The sequence below is a fragment of the Panthera leo genome, chromosome B4, assembly GCF_018350215.1.
Source record: "Panthera leo isolate Ple1 chromosome B4, P.leo_Ple1_pat1.1, whole genome shotgun sequence".
In the NCBI taxonomy this organism is placed as follows: Eukaryota; Metazoa; Chordata; class Mammalia; order Carnivora; family Felidae; genus Panthera; species Panthera leo.
In genome coordinates, this window is record NC_056685.1 from 10,606,306 (window position 1) to 10,618,543 (window position 12,238).

Sequence of the window (12,238 nt, forward strand, 5' to 3'; positions counted from 1 at the left end):
CCAAGCAGAAACCTGGGCTCTGTCCCTCGTCTCCCCGGCACATTTGCCTTAGATTTCATCGCCGACCACAGAGGTGATTACTTTGCACCACAGACGGGCCCCGGACCCAGAAGCACAGCTGAGGATGGGTGGAGTGGAAGCTGCATTTGGCCCCAAGGAAAGAACGGTGCTTTCATAGACGGAGCTGGCATGGCGGGATGTGAGAGAAGGAAGGCCCAGCTGGCGGCCGGGGAACAAGGAGGGAATGTCTGTGCTCCGGGCACCACCCACCAGAAGCCTGAAGTGCTGCCTTTGTGTTGCACCCCCCCCCCCGGGGGCCCCCAACTCCAGTCAGAGCGGGACTGACCTCGTGCCAGATGGCATAGGAGCCAAAGGGAAAAGACTGTCCAGGACCTTGACCCAACCAAACGCCCTCTTTTCGCTCTGACACAAAGATGAATCAAGTCCTCTGCCTGACGCAGCGTGTCCAATCTCACAGAGAGAAAGGAGGCCAGAAAGAATGGACAGAGAAGGGAAAATACACTGAGTCACTTTTTTTTCTCCAACTGGCGTAGAAAGAGGGTGTTTGGAAGCAATAAACGATGAGTGGAGAGGGAGGCAATGCTAATGGGTGACCACTGGCACCTGAGCCAGGGACGGACCCGCTGAGACCAAGGTGGGTCTCACTACAGAGGACACTGCAGAGGTCCCATGAGGGTGGAGAAGCCAGGCGGAGGGGTGAAGGGTCAGGTCCAGACCAGCCTGGGCAGCTGAGCTGACCCGAGCTGACCCGGGGGCCCAGCAGGGGCCTGGGGGACGAGGCCACCAGCTCAGAACAAACAGCAGGATCCAGGATGGGGCTGGGCTTCTCTCTCAGCAGCGTGCCGGTGACCCATCCCACAAAAACCAGGAAAGCACCTCTGGAGGGGGGAGAGGGAGGGGAGCAGCCTGTATCAGACACTGGAATTCACCCACCGGGCAGATTTTCCTGTTTAGGGAAAGCCACCCCGGGCCCCTGGAGTGCGCAGTGCCGATATGTGACTCCTTGCTCTCGCGAGGCTGCACAGTCACCTGAACGGGATGCTGTCCACTGAGAAGCTGACTCTAAGGTTCGGTGGCAAAAAATGTGTGTACAGAGTCATCTACGTTGTGGCAAACGGCGGGAGTTCCTTCTTTTACGGCTGAACAATATGCTAAGTGAAATAAGCCAGACACGGAAGGACGAATACGGCACCACGCCGCTTGTAGGAGGAATCTAAAATAGTCCAACGCAGAAGCAGAAGCGGAACGGAGGTTGCCAGGGGCTGGCGGGGGAGGGGATGAAAACGTAAGGCTCAAAGGTAGAAAGCTTCAGGAAGCTTCACATGCAGGAGGGACAAGTCCTGGAGAGCCGCGATCCAGCAGAGCACTGACAGCTGATGACATTGTATTGGGTACTTAAAATTTTGCTATGAGGGTAGAGATCTTATGTTAAGTGTTTTTATCACCAAAAAAAGAAAGAAAAAAGAGGGTAGGAGAGAATTTTGGAGATAGGGCCATGTTTACAGCATTGATTGTGGTGACAGTTTCACGGGTATATACTTATCTCCAAACTCAGCAAGTTCTAGGCATTAAAAACGTTTACATGTGGGGGCACCTGGGTGCCTCAGTCCGTGAAGTGTCTTGACTCTTGGTTTTGGCTCAAGTCATGATCTCACAGTTCGTGGGTTCAAGCCCCACATCGAGCTCTGTGCTGACAGTGTGGAGCCTGCTTGGGATTCTCTCTCCCTCTCTCTCTGCCTCCCCTTCTCTCTTTTCTCTCTCTCTCTCTCTCAAAGTAAATAAACATCTAAAAACTGCTTACATTTGTGTGTACAACTTTTTGTATGTGAACCGTACCTCGATAAAGTGACTTTTCAAGAAATATGTATACACTTCAGGGAAAGGCTTCAAGACCCTGAGACACCGCACGTCTTTGAGAGAAATGCTCCTTTTCTCTGCCTGGATTTAGAGGATGCTTTGCAGGAACTGTTGCTTATTCTTTTGGTTTGAACGTGGGGTGTCCTGTTGTTACCATGTTCTGTGAGTTGTTTCTTCTTAGATGTCCCCCTCCTGAGAAGAGGCTGTGAAAGCCACCAGGTTGTCCAAGATGGAAAGATCTGGAAGGGCCTGGTTTGGACCACTGAGTCCCGGTGGAGATCTCTGGGCAAGACCACGCCCCCATGAGGGAGGGGTGGGCGTTCCCATTGTCCATCTCCCTGGAAGGGGTCCGTCCTGGAGTGAGGAAACAAGGAGCAAGGAGAGGGCTGGGGTTACAGTTGTTGGTTCTGTTCTGTTGGTCCCCTGTTCTGTTCTGTTGGTCCCCTCAAGGCTGAAGTTGGGCTCAGCCTGCAAGGCTGGGATTACTTCAAGCGTAAGTTGGTTCCCGCCTCATGGAACCTCACAGGCAAGGAGTCAACACGGTATAGGCCTGCGGGCCGTGGGCGAAGTTCATTTCTTCAGGGGATACCTATTCGGCACCTACCCTGGGCCCGCCACCACCGTGGTATTATTCTGTTTTGTATCCTCCTGAAAATAGAGTCTGGCCAAATTTACAACCTGACCTGAGCTGTCACACTGGGGGAGGGGAGCAAGGGAAGAGTCTGTGCCCACCTTGGGTGAAGGTGCCAGAACTAGGGGAGGTACCCCCACAGAAAGGGGAGGGAGCCACAGAAAGGGGAACGACGGTGGCTAAGATCCCCCCTGAGGGTGCTGGCCAAGGCCCCGGGAGGTGGGGGGGAAGCAACAGCCAGCGTGGGTTGCAACAGCCAGCCCACTGGCCCCCATGGGAAAGCCCCGGAAATGCTCAGGAGGAGACCCTAGCAAAGAAGCTGTTCTAGGAAAGCAAGATGAAAACGCGCCCATATTGCAGGGTAGGTATGAGCATATATATATATGTAGGAGACCTCGCCCAGGGGTGATGTTTGGGGCGTACAGGTTACAACAGGAAAAGGGCAGTCTGTTTCAGAAGGAATGTGAAAGAACAGCAGCACACACACACACACACACACACTCATTATGCCCTGACAAAGTTCACAAAATCTAAAACCTCCTATGAGGATGGATCACAGAGACGTCTGCTGCTCTCGAACCCGTGAAAATGGGAAAGGGTTCTTCCCCGTGAGTGACGCAGATTCTAATGTGCACTGGGCCCCTTTCTGCCAGTCACCTCTGCCGAGGAAGTGAGTCTGGGAAAGACCACGTGAAGAGAAGGAAGTGACAGCACCGTTACACTTGCAGGCAGATGGCTGAGCGCTCGGGGGCAACCCAGCAGCGGCACTATTTCGTTCTGGCAACATGTTCCCCTGTTTTCCTCTGGAGTGGGAGTCGTATGGCCACCACCTCCAGTGTGCAGGTGGGGGTTGGCTACATTTTTCTATAACATCCTTTCTGTCTCCATAGCAGAAATTAATCTAGTCACTTCCACGTCCATTCATTGATTTCCCAGTCATTCTGAGTCAGTCGGATGGGGCTTTCCTTGCCCTGCGCCTCTCCAGAGGGGAAGTCCACTGGCCAAGAGAGGTAGGAGGGGGAGGGACGGGGCCACGTCCTCTCTGCAGGCTTTGTAGAGATGTCACATGCTCTAGCAGAGGTGAAATCTCTCCACAAGGCTTGATGCCTCCTGGGGCTTTTCTAGAAAATCAAGATGCAAGTCCTTTCTTGCCCGAGAACCTTCCAAACCTATCTTTAGTTTTGTTTTACCTACTTGCCGAATTTTTTTAAATTGTTGTGAGATACAGGTAACATCAAAAAAACCATCTTAACCATTTATTTTAGTAACTTCACTCTTTTTTAAATTTGTTTTTAATGTTTTTTTTTTTTGTTTGTTTTTTGTTTTGAGAAAGAGAGAGAGACAGAGCACAAGTGGAGGAGGGGCAGAGAGAGAGAAACACAGAATCTGAAGCAGGCTCCAGGCTCTGAGGTGTCAGCACAGGGCCCGACGTGGGGCTCGAACTCACAAACCGTGAGATCATGACCTGAGCCGAAGTCGGACGCTTCACCGACTGAGCCACCCAGGCACCCCAGAATTCTTCTCATCTTGCAAAAATGAAACTCTGTTCCCATGAAACAACAATTCTCCATTCTCTCTCCCCCCAGAGGCCCTGGCCATTCTACTCTCCACACGTATGAATTTCATTATTCTTGGTTACCGCACACAAGTGAAATCATGTGGTATTTGTCTTTTTGTGACTGGTTTATTTCACTTAGCAGAAGATCCTCAGAATTCACCCATGGTGTAGCCGGTATCAGCATTTCCTTCCTTTTTAAGGCTGAATAATATTCCATTGTATGGATAGACCACATTTTGTTTACCCACTCATCTGCTGACGGACGCCTGGCTTATTACCACCTTTTGGCTACTGCAAATCGTGCTGCTGTGAACATGGGCACACAAATATCTTTTCAAGTCCCTGCTTGCGATTCTTTTGGGCACACACCCAGAAGGACAATTGTTGGGTTATATGGTAACTCAGTGTACAATTCATTGCTTCCTGTATGCGCTGTCCCATTTTTACAGTCCCACCCATAGCACACGGTTTCCAGTACATCCGATCCTCGCCAGCTCTGGACGGTAGCCATCCTAATGGGTATGCAGTGGTGTCTCGCTGTGGTATTGCCTTGAATTTTTAATTTTTTTTAATGTTTATTTATTTTTGAGAGAGACAGGGGACGAGCAATCAGGACAGGGGCAGAGAGAGAGGGCTCCGGGCTGTGAGCTGTCCGTCCAGGGCCTGATTCGGGACTTGAACTCGTGAACCACAAGAGATCATGACCTGAGCCCAAGTCGGGTGCTTAACCGACTGAGCCACCCGGGGCCTCTTGAATTTTTAAATCTGCGCTTCCAATCCCCTCAAGACTCCACCAGGGGAAGTCAGGGTGTCCATATCAGAGGCACGGTCTCTTCTCCGATGTTGACACATGATTCTTGTCTCTTTCTGGGAAATTCACTCTGGCGTCATCGGGCTCCGTCCCAGCTCTCGTTTACTTGGCAGATCTGCCTGATGTCAGGCAGCAGCCAGAATGAGCGGGGTAAGAACGCCGATCCCTTCACCCCTCAGGTGGCCGGGGCGGCTGAGGCAGTCACCCTGGGTTGTTGGCGGTGGTATTGCCAATACTAATCCAGCTTTATCGTTTTCTGTGAAGGCCACGAGATGGATGGGCGGGAGAGCTCCGCCTTACGATGTAACCTCTGTTTGTTGTTCTTTGAGCTTTGCCTCCTAGTGTTCAACGTTACACTTTTGGAACTCTAGAATCCTTTCCCTTTCAAAAAAATCTCAGTCCTTGCAGATGAAGTGAGCCTGGGCTTCAAGTCCTGAACTACCGTGTTGAGTTGAAATGTTATTTGAAACTCAATTGACTGCTTCCTCGTCTCTGGGTTATTCTGTGAGGTCCCTTTTCAACGAAAGGCACTAGACTCTGTCAGGCGCTGTGGGTCAATAAGGGCAACCCTCCCTGACTGGCTCACCCTCCTGGGAGCCTGAGAAGGTGTGTCTTTTGACTGAGGCTCCGCCTTTCCAAGCCCAGAGGCTGCCTCCGCTGGGCCCTGCAGCCAAACTGTACTGGCTGGTTTCCCAGAAGATAAAAAGAGAGAAGCTCTCCGGGTGCCATCAAGAGATCAGAAAAGAGAAATGAGTCCCCTCACAGCAGGGTAGCATTTAGCAAAAAGGGAACTGTTTTTAGGAAGCTCTGGTCCTTATTCACTCCCTCTGCTACACAGTGCGTGCTATTTGAGGTCAGTTGCTTATGCCTTCTGTGTTCCAGTTTCCTCTGCGGCAGAACAGGCACTAATCATACTACAGCATGTGTTGTGGAAATGGATGAATAATCAGGGCCTCCCACAGAGGATGAATGCCCTAAAATGCGAAGTCAGGAGCAGGGATGAATACTTATCCCTGGGAAGTTCGAGAGACGCGCTCAAATCCGCATCAATTTCAGCATTGGCTATGAAAATGTGCTGAAAGGAAGGGTCTGTCCTTGAAGGGTATGCCTCTCACGAAAGGCAGACTGAGCATAGCAAGTTTCTGTAATTCATAAAAAGCCTCTGTCCCTCATGCAGAGTTCCTGAGACATCGGTTAGGAAGAAAATTAAGCCCTTAGATTGCTGTAGGCTGGCTCAAAATCCTAAAATGTGTCTGGAACTGTCTTCACGCGTTTTCTGGTGTAATAGTCTTCATAGGTTGGGGAAAAAAAGGTGCTTTTAAGTTTTTTAATTTATTTTTGGGAGCGTGCAAGAGGGGAAGGGGCAGAGCGAGGGGGACAGAGGACCCAAAGCAGCCTCTGCACTGACAGCAGTGAGCCTGATGCTGGGCTTGAACTCACGGACCGTGAGATCATGACCTGAGCCGAAGTCCGATGCTTAACCGACTGAGCCATCCAGGTGCCCCAGAACAAGAGGGTTCTACTGATTTAAAACAAACCAACAAATTTTGGATAGAACCCAATATATCAGGCAGATAAGAGTGCAACTGTTAGGCTGGTGGTCAGGTTGGGGCCATTCTGAGCACCACGCCCTGGCCATCTGCAGTCCTAAGTCCCCTCCTTGAACCCCCAGGGCTTCTCACGACACAGTGTGAAAACATCCTGACAAATAGTCTCTCCTCAACCCCTCTCCCACCTGGCTTTAACTTTTGGAACCTTGTGTTTGTCTCTGCATTGTCCAGTTTTAACAAGCATCCTGCTAATTTGGTTCAGCCAGCATCCCTGTCCTTCATATCTAATCCCCCTCAGTGTCAGATCAGGTTCTGCATCCTCCAGCATGCCCCAGGTGACATCTGATCACCCTGGCCTGCCTTCAGCAAGAATCCAGTTAGGCCAGTTCACCCCTGATGTCTCCTCGTAATTTTCCACCCACTGACTCTCACCCTGCTCCTTGGCTATCCCCCCCACTTGTGCACGCTGTAGTCAGAATTGAGCACGGCCCCGAACTGAGGTCTCTCCCCCTATTGCAGTAGCCCCAAATGAAATGTGTTCTTCTTGCTTTAACAACGGTCCAGCTCTGACTATTCTTGAACAACCTCAATTAACTTACCTCTTCCATTTGATAGATGAGTAGACAAGTCTACAGAGGTTAGGTTCCTAGAACCTGGATGTCTTTTTTTTTTTTTTAATTTTTAAAAAGTGCTTATTTATTTCTGAAGGAGAGTGAGACAGAATGTGAGCAGGGGAGGGGCAGAGAGAGAGGGAGACAGAATCCGAAGCAGGCTCCAGGCTCTGAGCTGTCAGCACAGAGTCTGATGTGGGGCTCAAACTCATGAACGGTGAGACCGTGACCTGAGCCAAAGTCGGATGCTTAACCAACTGAGCCACCCAGGCACCCCAAGAACCTAGATGTCTTGATTTCAGGCCCAGTTCGTGTCCCTTTATGCCACGCTGAGAATGGTGGAAGCCATTGCTAATGGTGTAATGGCATTGGTGATGGCGGCCGCCAACTCATAGCAGAAAGGCAGAGGGAAGGGAGACAAAATGCAAAAGACAGATATGAGCAACATTTTTGCAACAACAGCGACAACAAAAATCAAGACAGCATATCTGATTGAAGGAGGTCAAAAGCAGTATCTTCATATGTAAAAGACAATGCCAAAAAAAAAAAAAAAAAGAAAAGAAAAGGAAAAGAGACCCCTTGCCCATGAAGTGGGGAGAGGGGAGATGATGATGCTTTGCTGTTTGTATCTGTCCCTTGGGCAAGACCATATCTCATATGACAAAGGGGCACAAATGACAGAAACTGCCAAATGACTGAAATAAGCATTTTGCAAAACACCGTTTCTTAAATCACTGATAATCTAATCTCAAAGTTACAACATTTGAGTCTTTTCCTGGAGTTTTTGCTAATCACTCTGTGAACTGTCTGGGATGGTCAAACAATACGGCAAAGTTGTAGTGGTTCTTGATTTACCTGTTTGCCCTCTGCCCATCCCATCATCTGTCCACTAAGCCATAATTCTCTGAGTTGTTATCAATGCGGAGGAAGTCTTTAAAATACCTACAAAACTGTTCATTCTGCAAAGCCATATATACACGTCAGTGGGAGGCAAGTGGGTATTTTATCATTGTGGACCCAATTCAACCAATAGATAGGTGATTTCTAAGTCTAACCCAAGATCACACCCTTTCTTTATAAAAACACCCAAGAGAAGAAGAACAATGTTTCTGGAGAGACCATTAAATATGTTCATATCCTTTGATCCAACAAGTCAGCTTCTAGGAACTCATTCTAGAGAAATATCAGAGATGTGCAGAGAGAATATGCAAAAAAGGTGTTCACTGTGGTGTTATAATATTAAAAATTGGGAACAATTTAAACGCAGGTCAAGACAGATTGGTTCAATAAATTATAGTAAAACTACATGATAAAGTAGCATGGTGCTACTTTAGTCATTTCTAGGAGGATATTGTGCCACAGAAGTATTTATAATTTATTCAAGAAAAAAGTAAGTGGTAAAACACCACCCCGTTTTATGCCAAGTTTATGTTCTATGTTACAGAATATACACATTTTTTTTTATTTTTTAGTATTTTAAATTCTTTTATTTTTTAAGTTTATTTTATTTATTCTGAGAGAGATAGAGACAGCATGAGCGGGGTGGGGGTGGGGTCAGAGAGAAAGAGAGAGAGAGAAGGAGAGAATCCCAAGCAGGCTCCACACTGTCAGCACAAAGCCTGCTGCGGGGCTCGAACTCATGAAGCCGTGAGATCATGACCTGAGCCGAAACCAACAGTCGGACACTTAACTGACTGAACCCCCAGGCACCCCAGAATATACACATTAAAAATATATATATAATATTATATATATATTACATATATCATATATATAAATATATATAATATTATATATATTTTTTTTTATTTTAGAGGGGGTGGGGAACAGAGAAAAAGGGAGAGAGAGAATCCCAAGCAGGCTCCGCCCTATCAGCTCCACCCTATCAGGCTCCGCCCTATCAGACAGAGTCTGATAAGGGGGGCTCCATCTCACAAACCATGAGATCATGACCTGAGCTGAAATCAAGAGTCGGATGCTTAACCACCTGAGCCATGCAGGTGCCCCTAGAATATACACATTAAGGAAAAACGTGTAACTTAGACGTTCCACTGGGACTTCTCTACTTCTCAGGATGCAGGTATAATTGGTTTGGTGCCTCCTCGTGAATTCTGTGGATTGTGAATGTTTGAAGCCTTCCCCGAGATCCCCGCAGTTTCCAAGTAGGAGGTGAGGGAGAAGACACGTGCTCTCATGGCTACATCATGTTGACCCAGATGTGAAACTCAGCCCTATCCTTAATGTATGTACATGTACAATTCCACACAGACACCCCCACGCACACAGATATGCACACAGTAGCATGAAGCATGTGTGTGGGTGGAGGGAGGGAGGGAGGAAGAATGAAGGACAGGAAAGGAGAGGTTTCTGTTTCGGCTTGTAAACGCTTTAAATTCCACCTGAGACTTTTTTTTTTTCTTAAGAGAACACGAGCTGGGGAGGAGCAGAGGAAGAGAGAGAGAATCGTAAGCAGGCTCCATGCCCAGCACAGAGCCTGACCTGGGGCTTGATCCCACAACCCTGGGATCATGACCTGCGCTGAAATCAAGAGTCAGACGTTCAACCGACTGAGCCACCCATGCCCCCTTGCACCTGAGACTTCTGTTCACTACATGCCTCTGAATTCTGCCAATGTTTTCAGCTTAGTCAATTCAGTTTATCTAAATAAATAAACATGTAAATTTTAAAATGTAAAGGTCTTGGGGCACCGGGATGGCTCAGTCAGCTAAGCGTTCAACTTTGGCTCAGGTTATGATCTCGCGGTCCATGGGTTTGAGCCACGCATCAGGCTCTGTGCTGACAGCTCAGAGCCTGGAGCCCGTTTCAGATTCTGTGTCTCCCTCTCTCTCTGCCCCTCCCCTGCTCACTTTCTGTCTCTTTTAAAAATGAATAAACGTTAAAAAAAATTTTTTTTTAAATAATAAAAATGTAAAGTTCTTTTTTTTTTAACATTTTTTTAACGTTTATTTATTTTTGAGACAGAGAGAGACAGAGCATGAACGGGGGAGGGTCAGAGAGAGGGAGACCCAGAATCTGAAACGGGCTCCAGGCTCTGAGCTGTCAGCACAGAGCCCGACGCGGGGCTTGAACTCACGGACCGCGAGATCATGACCTGAGCCGAAGTCGGACGCTTAACCGACTGAGCCATTAGGTGCCCCAAAAATGTAAAGGTCTTACAGTAGAGGATAGTGATGAGAAATCGGGAAGACAATAGCTTGACACTTGTAAATCCAGGCATGACAAAGTGGCCCAGGTAGCAGTGAGGTGCTATTGAACTGACATTCCTGGATTAATTACGGTTGACCTTCCTACAGTATAGAAGTTAGGGGCACCGAGGCATTGTGCAGTCAAAAATCCACCTACTACTTTTGACTCCCCCCCAAAACTTCGCTACTAATAGCCCACTGTTGACCGGAAGACTTACCAGTACCATAAATGGTTGATGGACATATTTTGTATGCTATATGCATTGCCTACTGTATTCTCACAGTAAAGTAAGCTAGAGAAGAGAAAACGGTATTAAGAAAATCATAAGGAAGAGAAAATACATTTATTTACAGTCCGGTGCTGTAAAAACTCCACACTCAAGCGGAGCCACACAATTCAAACTCGCATAGTTCAAGGGTCAACTGCATACTTAATGCTTTGCACATTTAGACCAACAGTGAGAGTGGGGAGCCAATTAGCCTGGGTGACGGAGCTCCCACCACCTATTTGCAATATAACATTCTGACATTAAGAATGAAAAAGATTACATTCAAAAATGGAAATAAAAGTCTGGTCCAAACAATCTAACAAAAGCGATCAGCCGCTGACCTACTGTTATGAAAGAAGAGAAGACTGGTCCTTCTTTATAACATGGAAAATAGGTTTTCAAAGCATCACATATACAGTAAGGGAACAAAATTAGAGGCTCTGATAGGGGATTGAAAGCCTGTTGTCTGTTCCTAACAAATGTTTCAGCATTTTCTTTTTATTTCCTTTTTTTTTTTTTAAGATTATTTATTTATTTTGAGAGAGAGAGAGCATGAGCAGGGGAGGGGCAGAGGGAGAGTGAGAGAGAGAGAATCCCCAGCAGACTCTGTGGTGTCTGCACAGAGCCCAACATGGGGCTCGAACTAACAAACTGTGAGATCATGACCTGAGCTGAAATCAAGAGTCTGATGCTTCACCGACTGAACCACCCAGGTGCGCCAGGGTATACACATTTTTCTAAAACTTTTTATTTTTTATTTTAGAGGGGGTGGGAACAGAGAGAAAGGGAGAGAGAATCCCAAGCAGACTCCACGATATCAGCCCATCACTAGGCTCAAACTCACAAACCATGAGATAATGACCTGAGCCGAAATCAACAGTCCGATGCTTAACACCTGAGCCACGCAGACGCCGCTCAGCATTTCCTTACCTAAATACCAACCTCTTGGTTGAAAAGGCAAAGGGCATGGAAGTCAGCCCCTTCTGTATGTGGCCTCTGATAAACTGCACGGGTTGTCATAACGACCCGCCCCAGACTGGATGGCTTCAACCACAGAGATACATTTCTCACGATCTGGAAGCTGGAAGTTGGAGACCAGGGTGCCAGCAGGGCCAGGCTCTTGGTGAGAGTTTCCCACCCCCCTCCAGTTTGCAGATGGCCACCTTCTCACTGTATTTATTGCACATGGCACAGACCAGGTGCTGGTCTCTCTTCTTCTTGTAAGGACACTAATTCCAACATGCCTCATCTAAACCTAGTATCTCCTGGGGCGCCTGGGGGGGTTCAGTCGGTTAAGCCTCCGACTTCAGCTCAGGTCATGATCTCGCCATTCGTGAGTTCTAGCCCTGAGTTGGGCTCTGTGCTGACAGCTCAGAGCCTGGAGCCTGCTTCGGATTCTGTGTCTCCCTCTCTCTCTGCCCCTCCCCTGTTCTTGCTCTGTCTCTGTCTCTGTCTCTCTCTCTTAAAAATAAACAAACATTAAAAAAAAATTTAAACCTAGTATCTCCCAAAGTCTCCAAATACCACCACACTTTGGGGTTAGGGCTTCAACTTATCTATTTTGAGGGGACACAGCACAACCCTCAGCCATTCCTTATTTGGAGGACAACCATACAATGTTATGTCCATAGTCTGTGATCATAGGACCCTTCACTCAGAGAAAGCAGATGTATCCTGCCTTGTCTCTCTGACCAGATGTGGTCTTTGGATTTGATTTACTAACT